At 33.1% G+C, this 8,800-nt stretch overlaps 1 protein-coding gene across 1 annotated transcript in view; it reads left to right on the top strand.

Moving 5' to 3' along the window:
• The first annotated feature begins 2,705 nt into the window (after nt 1–2,705).
• LOC108752657 overlaps nt 2,706–8,800 on the top strand; it is a 31,803-nt gene continuing 25,708 nt past the window's right edge. The window contains exon 1 of the mRNA XM_018493660.1: nt 2,706–3,134. The gene's annotated coding sequence lies outside the window, so the exon portion shown is untranslated. The remainder of the gene's footprint in view (nt 3,135–8,800) is intronic.

The following is an 8,800-nucleotide window of genomic DNA, read 5'->3' as shown; positions in this document are numbered from 1 at the left end:
TATTTTATATATAAATATATATTTAATAATTATATAATTATATAATTATGTAATAATATAAAGTTATATAAAATTATATAAAATTTACATATTTATATATAATTATATATATAATATGTCCATTATTTAATATTTTTTCCCGAGTATCTTCTTGCATTTTGAGTTGCACTTTGCGTGCATTTGTAATGCGATAATTACATTATAATCTCTTAATAGCTTTGTAAATATGTAGTTTGACATATATATTTTTAGAATTTAGATGACTGCATTAGAATTATATACATTATGCATCTAATGGAGACTGAAGTGTCATCGCTCTTCGAACGAAGCGATGAAAAGTTAAAAGAAGAAAATATACGGGTGGAATGAAAAAAGGACAAATATCAGCGGAATGTCCAGTTTTTGCGTGGCAGTTACTTATCTTAAACGAGCTAAGATTCTCATATAGAATAGCGGAGAGGCTTTTCGATCCTTAGTCGCGACCGCTTTCAAAGACGAAACGCAATGCTCATCATTCTCGAACAAACGTAATTGCGATGCAGCAGCTATAAACCCTTTATAATTTCACCGGCTATTTGTTCTTAATTCGTTACATTTGTTTTTGCATTAATTACGGAATTGTTTTTCCACGCCTGTCAGTTTCTTTGATTATTTCTGAAATTATTTTGTTCTATTTTTATCGTAAGCACAGTTTGCTTTAAAATTCTTAGAAGAAATAAAAAATAATAGAACTTTCGTTTTTTATTAAATTTATTAATTCCTATAAAGGCTGAAATCTTGTAAATATTTATAGCGTGATTTAATTTATTATAGTGCAATATACATATATATCTTACGATGAAAACATACAATTACTAATAAATGAATCTCAATCATTTATGCAATCCTTCTATTGCTTCCTGAACAGGAAGTTACATCGTATATTACACTAATTATTACTCTATTTCTAAATCTATTATCAGCGTTCGTTTATTCTTGTGTTAATTATTCTGAAAGCTATTATATGAACGCTAATAATGACACGAATAATGACGCGTTGAAGAATACTTATTCTCGAATGCAGATGGCGAACAAAGTTTATCAGTTGCCATGTCTACACGAGGAAAACACCAACCTTGGGTGTGGTGCCCTTCTTCTATCTCACACTTACAAAGAACAAATGTCAGTTGATTTTGAAACCGACGTACGGAATCTTAATGATGTCTCGTCATATCCGACAACGAGCTTCGGCGGACTTAGACCTCCAACCGAGTATCCCAAGTGGAACAAAATATATTGTGTAGTTTAAATAAATTTCTTGATTGTGAAATCGTTTTACGTACTATTATTAATTATGTAACTTTCGACTCATTTATTAATAATTGTACAATTTTCAGAAATAAAGATACAAGTGCTAACAAAATGATTTATGTGAATTCATTACTTTTATATGAATTTATTACTAATTTCAAACGTATTAATAATAATAGTGAATTTAATCTCGCCGAAAATTTTGGTCGAATTATTTTGAACATTATAATTATTAAACAGATGTTTCTCAGTGCATAAACTGGTGACGTATAATAGTTATTAATTAAACAGTGTGTTTAATGTATGAGTACAATACATAATTAATTTATTTTACTACAATAAAAATATATTATATATAAACGATGGAAATATTAATGTAAATGATAGAAATATTAAATTTTTTTTACAAAATTAACTGTAATTATCACAAATTAAAATTAATGCAAAACTTATGCATATATTTGTATTTTATATTGTAACTGTATTCTTTATAATATAAAATTTGGCAAAATTTTGGTGAGATTGTAAGAGAAACGAAGTAGTGTTGTTAAATAATAATTATATGGATGTTGCTACTTAATATAGTCATATTTATGGAGAGAATGGTGAACTGAATACCGGAGAAAAGAAAATGATAAAAGAAGTGACATCCTACGAAAAACCTGTAGGTGTCATTGGCTTAAAAGGCACGTGAAGAAGTTTAAATTACTATCAGCTGTGCGATAGCTATTATGTTTTAATGCAATTAACCCACGATAATCTCTGCACTATTACCACATGACAATATCAAAATGAATTACTCCTAAATCTTCTTGAATATTTTTTTCTTGCCATATGGTAACGTATAATATATAGTATAATATTATCAAAGCATAAAAAGTTTGGTAAAATTTATCACACGTAACATTAAAAAATTCTTAGCGATAGATAATATCACTTTTTCGTTACAATTTTTTTTCTGTTTTCCTTTATTCTGTAATGTTGAATTTATTTCTGTTAATGTATATGCATTAAATATATAGATACATGATTTTATTTTTCATACAATGTGTTATTATCTGTGTTTTTGCAATTGTTGTCTGTAATTAACTGTTTTTTTTTTTGTAATTATTATAGATTTAGACTTCAAGACAACGCTGATATGCAAGACTTATACTGATATAATATATATGTTTCACCTATTGAGGTACATTTTTTCTATTATTGCATATTATTTTATACTGTACATTAACTTATACTTCTCTTATTAATTTTTACACTTTAATAAAAAATTATAATTATTATATAATTAATTAATTTTAAAGGGAAATTCGTGCATATGTGAGCGGGACGGGAGATGGGAGGATGAGGTGGGGGAAAGAACGAAAGAACGGAAACATGCGCGGGAGAAAGACGCAACGAGGGACCGTAGTATGACGAACGCGAGGCAACCGGCGACGATGGTGCGGGCAGTCTGCGCACGGACATCGATCGAGGTTCACGTTCCATCCACTCCCCGAAATTTTCGATTGTTTCTCGAGTCGCGATTACCGATACGTCACGTACAACAAGAAGAAAGATATAAGGAGGAAAAAAACGAAAAAGAGAAAGAAAGAGAGAGAGAGGGAGAGAGAGAGAGAGAGAAAGAGAGGGAGGGAGGGAGAGAGAGAGACATGCCGCGGTATCCTATGCGGCAATCGTGAATTGCGTGCGCCGTGACAGTGCGATGACACCTGTGCCTTTCCGAGAGGAACGAACCGTCAGTACCGCAGCTGTGGGGGTGTTTTTCCGCGCTGCACCATAGGAATTTTGTCTAGCGACCGGAAGACGTCGGTTCACCACTGTCTTCTTCGCGTCCGGCAGAGGTAAGTGTATCCGACAACGATCACATGACATTTCCATGAAATAAAAGGGGTACTATATTAATTAATTAATTACTTATGTACTATATTAATTAATTTCACTATTCATTAATATCACCTATTGCTATTTCTTGATTATTTAAACGTGGCGCTTAAGCAGCGGCAATAGCGAATTAATGCAATTCTGCAACCCCCTTCTGTTACTCTAGACATGATGAACCATTACTGCGGTATTCCCTTACAGAAATCTAATACTGACCAATTTAATATTGGCCAATTTATTACAGAAAGATAGTAATGAATTACTTATTTGGTACTAAAAGTCTTAAAAAAAAAACAGTCTTTTAATATTAGCTAGTATTAGATTTCTAATAAAGATATAAATTATATTATAATAAAGATAGGTTATATATGTAATATAATCTTTTCAATTTATTCTTAATGATATGGCTGTTACTTAGTACAAATAATGCATGTAAAAAACAATAATATCGACAAATATTGTTAGAACAATACAATGTTATCGCTGGGATGTTTGTATCAACAGATTTGAGCAATCGAATCGATTGTCAGCAATTACAGTTTCTGAACATGTTTTTAGAAAACAGAAGCATTCTATAACTCTCTGTAGTTCTCTTTAACAAAGTTTCTATCATTCTGCAATGGATTAGATTTATAATAACATATTTTGGGTGTGCAAATATTAATGTCACTCTTTAAATTTCTTGAAATAGAAATCTCATAACAAAAAAATTAAAATACTACTATTATTTAAAAATAGTAAAAAATTTGCACTCTTGAATAAGTGGCAGATTTGTACTCTTTTGAAGTGAGATTTCACTCCAATAATAAATTTAGAGAGCACATCAACTGGTATGTAAATTATATATAAATTTTAGATAGAGGAAGTATTGTTGTAACATTTATACATTGTCTTAATAATGCTAATGAAATTCGATACAAAGAAATAATTATAAATTAACAACGGGCGAATTTTCAATTTTCACATTATTGTGGAATGTCGCAATTTATCGCGTCTACCGTAATGCCTTCATGAAAATAATGACTTCGGAGTGAAATATTTTACTGCAATGGGACTATTATAATTTCAATGTTCTCGTACTTGCAATCTCGAATACGATTGTGAAACATCTACGGCTGCGTTAGCAGTGGCGATATGCGACAGACAATAATGGTTAATTGGTAATAACGTCTGCAATAAGACGGGCACGATCGTGTATCTTCACGCCTCTTCGAGAAGGGCAAAGAGAAATGCAAAGAGAATAGAATTACACACATCTCGGCAGTTAGATAAACAGATTTCCTTGTATTTTTTAAACAATTATCAAAAAATTATATTTTTAAAATATTGTGTATTAAATTAGGTGGAGATATTAAATTTTGATTTAAAAGTTGGTTGTATTTGTCAAGTAAATTTGAAAGCAAAGTTACATATTTTCAAAGTAAATTGCCGCTCTTCTTCTTCATCTAGAAAGATTTATTTCACAAGGGTTGATTAAAGCAATTGACCAAAGGCGCATCAAAGTTCATGTTCGTTGTTCTAAATTTCGCCAATAGTTAAGAACGGAGCTTTTGTTCTTTAACTTGTGAGATTTATTTCCATGAAATACTTTTACCTAGTCGTCTTTGTGTTTTTCAGAGTCATCTAGAAGTGTCCTTAACGCAATGTTTCTCATATTTTACCGCGTGACACATTCGGGAAAACTTCAAACTCATGTTTAATAAATCATGCGTTCTACGTTAAACTGGGAATAAAGGTAGAATTATAGAAAGATCGATAGCGACGCATTCATTTTACTGAACTATAAGCACTCGTATAAATTGCAAAGCACGTGAAAGCGGTCGATTCGCTTTTATACCTATCGCAACGCCATTTCACACGTTCAGTGCATCCTTGTGACTATATAAACTACGTCACGTACTTCCTAGAACGTGTAATATTAATTCACTGCAATTTAACAAATTTACGTTGTAAAGTAATCGTCCTCGCATACTTTTTGGTATTTTCATACTTATTACATATAATATGAAGTACAAAATCATCAATATCGTACATTTTGGCGTGAAACGGTTTCTGCTAAATGCAAAAGCTGCTACCGGATGTGAATCTGAAATGGGATAAAGAAACGGATGAAGTTACAGCAGATTGGAGCGAAGCGCGCGTGTATACATGCCTGTTCGACAAAGTGTTCCTTGTTCCAATATAAGTATTATTATCGTGATTCTCGGTATCGAAATTATGCACGACGACGTACGTCGTGTAATGTAACACGCGTTCGTTAATTTTTACGCTGCGATTATTTCACAGGGCAATTTAAATATGACAGTACCTCTGTGTAAAAAAATTCAAATTAGACGTGAAATCTTGTTATCTTTTCATCTTTAATCCCCATTGACAAGGCTAGCTTAATAGACTCGTGTGCAATAACTTAGTTGACGTACAAGCAGTATCTCGTGTTTAATATGCAAAGGTAGCGAATGGTTCCACTTAAATCGTGACGAGTCGCTTTCGCAAGGATTAACGATTACCGTCGCTCTCTAGGAATCGCCGGTGCCTGCCTCCAAAGCGAGCGCCATATTCACGCTGTATCTCTCATCAACGTTTTTGTAAACGTTATTTTCTTGCGGAAATCTCTGGTGGCCATCTGTCAGAGGCACTCCGCTCCTGTGCGCTCCGATGCGCTACTCGCTAGGTCGCGATAACCGCTGTAAACCTGCTCGACGCGTTCTCGAATTTTTAATTGCGTTACTCGCGATTTACATTACGATGGAGCAATCTTTCTCGTCGGTTTTAATCGGTTCGAGAAATCCTTGAAGCGTTTAAGCTAACTTGTGCTCTCCCATTAGCCTCAATCAAATTAGGTTTTAATATATCATCAATGCTACATCGTCCGCTCTAATCTGATCATTGAACGAAACGAATCGTATTCATACGGTATAAATACAATGTTAAAAAAATATGGGCGTATTTAATATAACATGTTTTTTTCGATATTATGACACATTATTGTATAACGCACATAAATATATATATATATATAAATTTATATAAACACGCACAAGCGAATTTAAGAGGTATAATCTTAGATATGGTGAATTACAGAAATTATTTGAGATACGCAACTTGGATGAGCACAACTGTATGTGTTTTAAACTTAATTAACTTAAAATTACTACTTGGTGACTTTATCCATTTTTACGTAATATCGTCCAGTTGTGCAACAATTAATTTTTTTTTCCTCTCTTTTCCTTCTGTGAACTGTAATTCAGCGTTATCCATTGAGATGGGCGAAGCTAAGTGCATCGAACTCGGCGCATCGAAAGTAAGCGCAACGATAGGTCACTGTTACGTGTGGGATTCATTATAGATTTTTACGAGGGTTACTTTCTTCCACAGGCGAGAGATTTACAACCTTACGCCTCATTGCGTACTTCTAATCTTACGATTTACGGGTTACGTCATGTATGTTCTCATGCAAAACTTTCCGTATAGATAATGTCATTGAGAGAAATTGTATAAATAAGCAGTATATCTTTTCTTAATTCCGAGAGTAGTGAAAATGATTAAATATCACAAATAGAAGTAATAACGTTTTGCGAGACAAATTAATGTTCACGGTAATGAACCAGAAACTTTGAAATAAAATAAAGTGAGCGCGGAAGTAAAATGTAGGAAAAGCTCGGCTTTAACGTTTAAAAAAGCAAAATGAATTTGAACATAAAACAAACTATATTTCAGAGATATATTTATTTTGTAGTGTGGAAAGAGTAAATATAGCATAGGAGGAATATAACTGCTATAAAAGTAGAGAAAATTAAAATTCATACACATCGTTTTACACAGGTTTGATATATTGCTTATTGTTTTACATACAGTAAATTAAAACAGCACAACAATTTTATCCCTTTAGATTTGACTGGCACTTTAGATTTTGTTTACTGCTTTACATTCGATAAAAAATATTGCTTTTTTTTTTTTAATGACGCGAAAACGACAACTCCGGAAATTCCGGAGTGCTGCTGATGACGTCCCGCGATGCATCGCTGCATTGCTGTCGGGGCGCGGTACGTTGTCGAGCAAATAAAAGGAAAACAAAAATTGAGAGAAACACAAATGCACGGTCCCTCCTATCGTAAATCATCGTCGAAAATACAATAATATGAGAGGGAAGGGATACGCGCTCGCGCCATAAACCAAATCGCATCGGTTGACTCCGCTTGACCTTTGAGTCCGGTTGACTTTCTTAAGGAGCTTTTGTGCGACACATTTTGGTCGCTTTATGCCTTTTTCGACAGATCCCATCGCGCGCGGTCCACCGGTTTGCAATTTTAAATAGATGCGTCTGCTGAGGTATCCATTGAGGTTCCGCAGATTTGAGAGATGATAGGCTAGATATGCAGAGCACATCGTCTCGTTGGCCTCGAGGGGCGGATTATTCTGGAATTTTGATATTCAACGATGAGACAACAAGATATTATTATATATAAACAAGTTATTAACTTCAATCTGTATTAAAACAATATTAAAAGTCTTAATTAGAGGTGGTATTTTTTTATCACTAGTGTGTTTTAAATACTAATGCATTCAATTTATGATTGCGTGTTGCTAATTTCGAGAATTATCTGATACTTTGCTATTACGAAGTTAGTGTTAGAAATTCTCGCTCAGCATTTTACGCTTCGAATAGCTTTGATATGATTACAACCAAATAATTATATGAATAATGTGTCTGACTTTTTAAATGTTAGCTTTCGCTTTTGTTCCCGCTCGCAATAGTCCCGCCTGTGCCGAATCATGCACGCGCGATCATAAATTGATAATATCAGTGAATTAGTTAGCGCGATCGAGTTGGTTTGCATAGCGTACAGTACATAACTGTAGAATGCATTCGCGTTGTACACGCGCATACGTATTAGCTTATTTTGTTCTCCTAAGCAGCTATCTAACCAGCGTATCTTGGAATATTAATCCAACTTTCAGAATTAATATATATTAATATATATTATAATTGTAATTATTTATTATTTCTTGTTTATATCGAGAGATCATTTAGGCTTATAATACAAATATATATGTTATAAATTATGATATAACAATTTTATTATTGCTTAATTAGCATTAAATTTTGATCTAATTAATTTAATTGAACGGGGGAAATCAAGAAAAAGCTTTTAATATAAATTAACAGTTTATCTAACGAAATAAAAATATTTTTATATCCATTCCTATCAATGCGGATTAACTTTAATCTTGGTTTAATTTATTTTTTTGTCTTTCTTAGGAGAAAAATAAAAGTAAAAGTTAAAGCGAGATTAAAGTTAATCTATATATTGATAGAAATGGATATTAGAGTTGTTCACAGTGTTAGAAACGTACAAACGACCAACGTGCAATCGTTTTCGCGTGCGTCACTCAATCTAAACAAAATCTCCCGTCCATTCTGCAATCGCTATTGTCGTAAGAGGAATTCACTCTGCCTAAATGCATCTCGGGCCACCCGAGTGACCAGGGTTAGGGCGGTCCACGGCGAGATTTCATCAACCTTCGTTCCCTATTATAGTCGTTCCAAGCTTGACACTTGGACAATAACACCTCCGCGACAATATAACGTCGCACCTGTCCATAATCGATGAAAAAACGCCGAATA

The sequence above is a fragment of the Trachymyrmex septentrionalis genome, unplaced genomic scaffold (assembly GCF_001594115.1).
Source record: "Trachymyrmex septentrionalis isolate Tsep2-gDNA-1 unplaced genomic scaffold, Tsep1.0 scaffold60, whole genome shotgun sequence".
NCBI lineage: Eukaryota > Metazoa > Arthropoda > Insecta > Hymenoptera > Formicidae > Trachymyrmex > Trachymyrmex septentrionalis.
Note: the sequence above shows the minus strand (reverse complement) of the source record. Positions and strands in the feature narration are given on the sequence as shown.